Genomic DNA, 8,428 nt, shown 5'->3' with positions numbered 1-8,428 from the left:
AGTTACTTGTCCCAAACTATCAGATCCACAGGCACAAATGTCCTGCTGAGTCAGTATCTTTTCCATCTTGTAATCACACCAGGGCCAAAAATATCATTGTACTCCTTTGTCAAATCAAGAATCAGAGTTTTTGTCTTGTTTTAGTGTTGGAAGAAGATTCTATCTCTGTGTCTAGTGAAAAACTTTGGTACAAGATATTGCTTTTTGGTTTGAATCCAGCCTTGTCTAGTGCTCAGAATTTGCACTACAACCAACACGGGTCCATAAAGAGTAAGTTGCTCGTGGAGCTACAAGCTGCACAGTCTGGAAGGAATCAGGTAGTAGTTATCAGTGAGTTTTGCTCTTTCTGTCACTCTCACTTTCTGTCATACCCTGGGCATCCTGTGTTGGTGAAAAATATGCGACATAACAGCTGGCAAGTGTTTTATGCCCTTCTTACTGAGCAACATCCGATACAGTCTAGACCAGGTGGTTTTTATTCAGTCAGAGCATTCTCCATTTCCTTAACAGAGAATAATCAGAGTGTGTTTAGCTTGCTCTGCGCTGGAACCAATCTGCACACATACAGGTACTGCTTTCTTCCATCTTCAAAAGCTAATCCCTGCTGATTTTAGACACCCTAGAGGTGGTCATGCTGGCCAGAGACACCTCACAACCTGAGAACAAGGGATGGTCTCTGTGCCAGCCCCAGCTTCCTGATAAGAGACCAGTTTTTTTTTTTTTCTGGACAAAATGATGCAGTTTACTTTCCCAGGACAGGAGATTCTCCGCTCTGCTTCAAACACCATGTGTGGTCCTATAGCTCTTTTGACAACTGTGTGGAATAGATGCTGTCGCTCACTTGACAAATACTTTGGAAGGTGTTTTGTTGTGAGATCATTTTATGGTACATATACTATGCAATTGGTTAAATCTGGGTACTATTTGTAATTTCCCGTGACCGGTGTTATCATGGGCATTATGACTCTTACCTGAGGGAGAAACAGGAGTTAGGTACTCCCATTTCCTCTATGTAAACACCTTCTTTCTTAGGACTATACATAGAATATGGGTTAGTTTTAGAAGCCCTCAGTGTCAACAGACAACTAGCAATGATGGGAACATGCCACATTTCTTCAAGAGGTTTATGGGATGTTTTCAAGTCTAAAGCAGCTGTTACCCCACCATGTCAGACTAACCACTTAGTGGGGCTTCCACATTGATGGTAACACATTGCACTCCAGCAACTGTCTAAATTTCCATGAGGAATGTAGTTAAGATGCTGTACCTGGCCGTTCTCAGTGTTTTGGCCAGGACCCTATAGGAATTTCACACATGCAGATGACATTTTTTGGCTCCTGTCTACTTATCGTGACTTGGAAAATGGAAAATGAGTAACTGTTACCATAACAGTTGCCCTATAAAGGGACATGGATGATTTAGAGTATGGCTTGTCTGAACCATGACTGCGTGTACCTGTTGGATGGGAGTCTGTGTCTTTCTCTGTGCATTTAAAGCATTAAAAACAGGTGGAGCAGGAAGGAGTGATAATGGTGGATTACATATACCTAGCAGGGAGGTGTACCCTGGCAGGGAGCAGAAGCTGGCTAGCATGAAGACACACCAAAATATGTGGAAGGCAAAAAGTTGTGGAGGTATTGCTGAGCCCTGCGGCCCTGCAGGGGGTAAAAGCCAGCACAGGAGCATCACAGCCTTAAGGTGAGGGCAGCGAGAGCCTGGGACCATGAGCATGGGAGGGGACAGTAATGGCACAGAGATTATAAAGCAACATGGTATTTACCAGAGCTAAATAGCCTGCTGTTAAGGACGGGGGACCTAAGCAGCAGGCTTGAAAGAAAGCGGACTACGGCACTGACCTACTTCACAGTCCATCCCCAAGAAGCTGAGTCTCTGGCATGCTGTGCCTGCATGAAATTCCCACCTGACATCTTGGTCTATCTAGAGATAGGCAGAAAGGTGCCACCGACTTGAATCAGACTCCTGAGTTTAGCAATTGGTATCTGTCCCCCAGGCCTCCCAGTGCACCCTCAAAATGTTGTTTCCAGTACCCCAGTCACCACCTACATGCTGACTCAGAGTAAGGAGCACGCTGGGAGCCCATTTGCTGCAGCTGATAAAAGAGGTTTTAAAGGGCTGCTGCTGCCTTAAAGAATGGCATATACAAACACCCTCCTGTTTTGCAGGCCTCCTATGAATGGCTACTTATTCTAATTTACAGCATGATGTGTTTTATAAGAGGGTAAACTTGGCCCAATTATTTAAATGAGAACCATTTGAACACTTACACACATGCACACAATGGGGAAAGACCTGGGCCTTCACAGCACACACGCTTCTCTGCTTGATGGGCACCAACATCCTTCCACCTGAGGGCTGAAGTTGAACCACTCCTGCCTTCTTTGTATTAAATGTATTGGGCCTCTCTGTTTTGAAACAGCTTAAGGATCTAGGAGTAGAGGAAAGACCAGGCTGGTCAGACCTGCAGTCTTGGATCTGTCTGGGACCATGGCTGGTACAAGGCCTGAAACCTTGAACTGTTTTGTTTGCCATCAAGCAGCTAGTAATTGACCTAAGTGGGAGCGGTTTAGCCCTTGCTCAAACTTTTCTTTTCTTTATTACATGGTATGAATTAGATGTTCACGATTTCCCAGTAATTGTTCAACCCCAAGTGCAACTCAGCACCAGCATTAGCAGGGCAAAGAAGGATCAGTTCAAGAGGTCACTTTTGTAGCTATCTAGTTTTCCCTCTTCCCTCTTACAGATAACACAAATCAGCTAGCAAATATTGCTCTTGTATTTGAAGCCTTACGTTAAGACTAGCCCAGCCACTGCTAAGGGTACTTGTCCTGACAAGAAGAGTCACTCAGTTCAGCTATGGATAGAGATTTGTTTTGACAGCATGCTTAAAATAGCATCTCAGAAACCACGCAGCTAGCTGGTTTTAGAAAGGCCAGTTTTTGAAGTGTCTCTGACTGGTCAGCTCGCTACTGTGTAAACAGCAATCACTTTGTTTAGATGTTTTTCGAAAAGTGCCCATGCCTGAAGGGCAATGCCATGCCAGGGTACCTCTTCATGACCTGGCCATCCCTGCAGGTTGCTCTCGTTCAGCTTCCCCAGGAGCCCCTGGGGCTCGTACGAGGAGCAGGAACCTACTTGGGGGGGTGCCATCACTCAAGGAGCCACCCCACGTGTGCTCACATGCCTTCCCCTGTGAGGCTGGGCTTCCTGCGCGCTTCAGGGTGCTGGGGCCCCATCCTGCTCAGGTGAGCTCAGTCCCAGCTGTAGTACGTCCCTTCGCACAGCACCTAATCAGCTTTAATGCCTCCCAGCCCAGGCTGGAGGGAAACAGAAAAGCCCAACTGTGGCTCTAACCATTCTTTAAAGGCATTTCTTTGGAGGCTGAAAGGTATGTGGTGTGGAAGTCCTAAACCATCCTGCTTCAAAAACTGGCCTCTCCTTACTGAGAGGCTTCATACATCTTCCCTGGAGATGTAGATAAACTCCTCTGGCGCTACAGTACCCTCTTGCACCCCTTCTCTCCCATACCCCCACAGCACTGGTGCTAGCTTCCTTGATGGTCTCTGCATCATGGGGTTAGTGAAGAGAGAGGAACCTTCCCTCTGGCCCTGAGATGTCTGTCACATCACTCTGTGCCTGTGCAGCACAGGGCTCATGCTGCACACTAGCTCTGTGGCTCAGGCTCTGCAGCTTCTGCCCTGGGGGCAGCATCTGAGTCCCTTGACTTCTCTGCGTGCTGTAATTTGCAATATGAACAGGCAGTCAGACCTGAGGGTAGTCACTAAGGTCAGATGTGTGTCCTGGTTTGGGTTTATTTAAGTCTCTTTCATCACCCTGTAGAGCTAATTCCTGACTATGAACATCCATTATAGGACCTGACTCGCTCTTGGGGCTCCCTGTGATCAACATCTGCTCAAATTTTGCCCGAAGCTTGTGCATCCTGCTTCTGCCCACCCCTTATTTACGTGGTTTTGTGAGTGAAGACTTCTCCCTGAAAGTCTTTCACCTTTTTCAGAATGGGATGCCTCTGCCCTGAGGAGGGAGGATGTATCCTACAGCCTCACCACTGCCTCTTCCCTTCATGCTGCTTTCTCCCTGCCTGCTCTTTTCCTCTATCTGCCCTTGGCTTGTTTTTTAGAGGATGTTAAGCGTCAAATTTGGTTGATTTGTTGCAGTCCAATTAGCTGATTCAATCCAATTAAGCTATCTGAAGTTATCTGTGTAATGTGGTGGCTTTGTTGGCCAACTCCATTCCCTCTTGCCTTTGCAAAAATTTTTGCCTCCAGCTCCTCCCTCCAGATCTCGGTGGTAGATTTCCATTTGGTTCTTGGCTGCTTGTTCAAAGCTTGTGATTGGGACTCCAGGTTCTGCAGATTTCCTTCAGGGACCATCTCCTCCCACTGCCTCCTTCCCTTGGTTAGCCAAGTCTTCCCACAGATCTTCTTCCTTGCCAGAAGAGTTGTAAAGGCTGTATCTGTCTTTGGCAGCTTGGCCATAAGGTCAGCAAGATGCTATCCCCCTCATATGACCAGTCACTTGTACTTCAGCTCAGTGAGGTATCACTATCCTCTGCCTTGCTTTGGCTGAGTAAAATCTCTACCCACAGATGTATTTTCTCCATAGTTTCTATGGCTCCCTGCAGTCAAAGTCTTAGATCTGAAATTCTGTCACCTCCTTAAAGTGCCTTTTTCCCTTCCTAGGGCTATCTCAGTGTTATGTTGATCTCATTTTTCAGCTAGCTCCTCCTTAATCTGGGAATACCGTTTTTGTGTTGTTTTTTTTTTCCCCCTGAAAAGGGAACCTATGGAGCTTTGTTCTGTCTGCTGGTACTGTAGATTAAAAAGCAGCGTCACTGAGAACAGACCTGTAGGCTAGAAAATCTCCAAAGAAAGAATGGTGATGGGTGAAGCTTTAACCTGGAAAGACACTGCCTCAGGTTGCTTGGTCTTATTTAGCAGAGTTCTGGGGATGAGCCTGGAGTACCTACACCTGTAACAAAATCCCTCCTGGCAGCTCCCCCAGTGAGTCCTGTTCCCCCCCACCCCACGCTGGCTGTTCCCTAGCAGAGGATTTCAGGCATCAGGATATGACCTTGTTCCCAAGACACAACAAAAATCAATTAACTTCCCTAGGTCTTTCTATTCCCAGGCATTCCTATTTACCTGTTTGATTCCTGTTGAGAAAGAGGTCAAGAGAAAAAGCCTGTCACAATGAAACGTTGCTGTCTAGCCACCACGGATGCCCTCCCAACTAGCTACCCTTGCTTTTCTCTCTTTGCCAGCCAGCCGTGTCTGCGTTGAGGACCATGCTATGGCAACGAGGGTTAAGGAGATGGATGCGCTTGGTCAGGAGTCTTAGGTTCAGTAAGAAGCTTCAAAGAGCAAATTCTGTCCCCTAAATGGTCCCATGTGAGTCCAAGCCTACACAACACTCTCCAAAGCAGTTCATAACTTTCTCTTCCCGAAAGATTACTCTGACTTTGTTAATATAAAATCTGGAACTTCTCCCCAGGCTGTTGAAAAAGATGAGGGTCTCAATTCAGAGGAGAGATCCCTCTTGGGTTTCCAAATTTTTGGACTCCATTTTCAGAACTGCCCCAAATGACAGAATGAGGGGGGATAACTTTCTTGACAGGAAGCAGCCTGGCAGGCAGAGCGGACTGATCTTCTTAATGGCGTCTTCAAATCGCCTTAATACAAATCGTCATAGAATGGTCTTATTTGCTTTAATAGGGATGAAAGCAATAGTGCCGCAAAGAAAGGAGTAGCACTTGAGAATCTGCACTATAGGTGTCTAAGCAGTAAGAGAAAATTATTTTGCTATAGAATTTGAGCAATCCTTAAGAATTTAAAAGAATTATCTTCCTCTTGAGGAATTTGAAATACCAATTAAAAACTCTTCAGAAAGGTTATTATTCTCTGTTAAGCCCTGATGGCTTTCTTACTTAGGCTGGGCTATAAATTATCTGCCTCATCCCTAGAAGTAAAGCAGTTCGGGGTCCTGTCTCGCTGAGCCATGTAACTTGAGTACTTCATTCTGGCAGTATGAATATCATAATATCTATTATCATCAAACTTTGCTGTTGCTGTTTATTTGTAGCCATCTGTCATTTGGCCTAAAACATAAAACCGAGGGAAAAATCACATTTCTTTCCTAACCTGTTTGCTTTAAACTATCAGTTCTGTGAGCATTTGCACCTTCAAAAAATTAATATGCTGCTACTTATATGGACAACTGGTGCAAGCAGGAGCTAAAGAAAATAAAGAACTGATCCGTTGACGATATCTCCCTCTGAAATTGTACTCCTTGGCAAAAACTTATTTACAACTGAAAGTCAATCAACACTTTTTTTTCCTGAAACAAGTCCTGTAATTTTTTTCAAAATCCTTTGGCCAGGCAATAAAGCCAATAAAGCAACTTTCAAATTACTCAAGTTGTAAAAAACAATTTACAGTGAAATCTCAAAACAGGAACAGCTGCCTGGGTTTAGTTTTGACAGCTGCTCTTCACCTAACAGGCAGCCGCCTATTTGTGTTTACTTATTCATTAATATTGAAAAATAACACAATAGGATCAGATGTCTTAGCTGGCAAATGCCCTACTTTTCCTCTGTGTTAGCGCCTCTGCCTCAGCATTCATGATACATGTGTGTTTTTTATTTAAAAACCCCTTGTGGTTAGCTTTATTATTACACCATTGACATAATTTAGCTCCTCAGATAAAATAATTAAGATCCCACCCAGGAAAGGTACCAGTTTAACTGCAATGCAGCAACGGTCCCATTAGTTTTCCAGAGACCACATGCATTCTTAAATGTTTTTTTAGAACTGACCTGGATGAGAACAAATCCCCTGGTCTAAAGCTCGTATTCCACATCACCTGCGATCTCTGTGAAATCCCATATTCCTCCTTTATACCAAGCTCTGAGTAGAAAGGAAGATGCTTAATTTTTTAAAACAGAGCCTTGTCAAATGAGGCTTTACCTGTAGTGTAAAGGCACGGGCGTAGTTTCAGATGTCTGTGTTTTCCAAATTAAACTCCTTAGACTCGTCCCAAGTTTGGGGCTATTTTTCATCACCCTCTTTCCACACAGTGAGGTCAGACAAGGTGTTCCTCTGATGGTGTGCGGAGCACAAGTGGCTTGCTTGAGGGGAAGGGGCTAGAGGAACCTTGAAGAAAGCTCATTATCTATTTAAGTGCCTTTTATTTATTTGCAAGCTGGATGAAAACTCAAACCACCGTCGAGTTATAGGGTAGTCCGGAAAAGTCACCAGCAAATGCTTCAAGGAAACTAGACATGTTTCAGAAATGAAGGGTTTGACCATGTTTTTCACTCACGCGTTGCCATTTGGACTTCTGTGGATAGAAGTTGTTTTCCTCTGAGAGGGCAGGAACGGCCGAGCTGTTTGCAGGCCAGAGCACTACCGCATTTGGAAACCTCAAATCCTCCCCAAGTTAAAGCATTAACTGCATTCATTATTGGAAGTTAGAAACCTGTGTTCTCCACAGAGCTTTGGGGCTTGCACGAGATTTGGAGCATAAAGACATAAAGCTGTGAAATAAATACTCCAGCACTTGCCCTGACCCTGGTTTGCAGGCAATCAAAGCCATCTTGTTCGTGTTCAGCGTGGTGGTAAAGGGAAGGCAGCAACTGACAGGCACCAGGAGACCAGTTTTGTTCAGCTGGGTGCTGAGAGGCAGCACGTTGCTTGGTACCTATGAGGATTCTCCTTGCAAATGCCATTTCATTCTCATTTGGGGATTTAAATACTGTACTAGGTGGCACTGGACTACAAGGAATGTCACTGAGGAGTCTTGAGGAGTGTGGAGAAAAGAAGGGAAACTAAGGGGAGAAAATCTGGGAGAATCACTCCTTCAAACCAAAAAAGAAAGAGACAGATAAAACCAGACATATATGATACACAAACTGGTAGAGTTGCTGGTAGAGTTCCCTAGACTAGTTAAAACCAGTAAATTTATGTATATGTATTCTGAGAAATTATTCAGCATTAGCTACACTCGTGTCTCACAAGTTGAATGCAATTTGGTTTGGCTGTGTCTGGAAGGAAGCAGAGGTAACAAAAACAGCACGCCATCATCACCAGTTGTGCCAGGGGAGGTTTAGACTGGATATTAGGAAAAATTTTTACAGCAAAAAGGTTATTAAGCATTGGAACAGGCTGCCCAGGGAGGTGGTTGAGGCACCATCCCTGGAGGTTTTTAAAAGACAGGTAGACATAGTGCTTAGAGATATGGTTTAGTGATGGTTTTTGCCAAGAGTTAGGTTGATGGTTGGACTAGATGATCTGAAAGGTCCCTTCCAACCTGGGCAATTCTATGATCATTTAAAAAAAACCCCACAAAACAACCCAAAACTACCTGACAGATAGACCTGGAGACTTCCTTGTGA

The sequence above is a fragment of the Rissa tridactyla genome, chromosome 1 (genome assembly GCF_028500815.1).
Source record: "Rissa tridactyla isolate bRisTri1 chromosome 1, bRisTri1.patW.cur.20221130, whole genome shotgun sequence".
Taxonomy (NCBI): Eukaryota; Metazoa; Chordata; class Aves; order Charadriiformes; family Laridae; genus Rissa; species Rissa tridactyla.
This window is presented reverse-complemented; position numbering follows the sequence as displayed.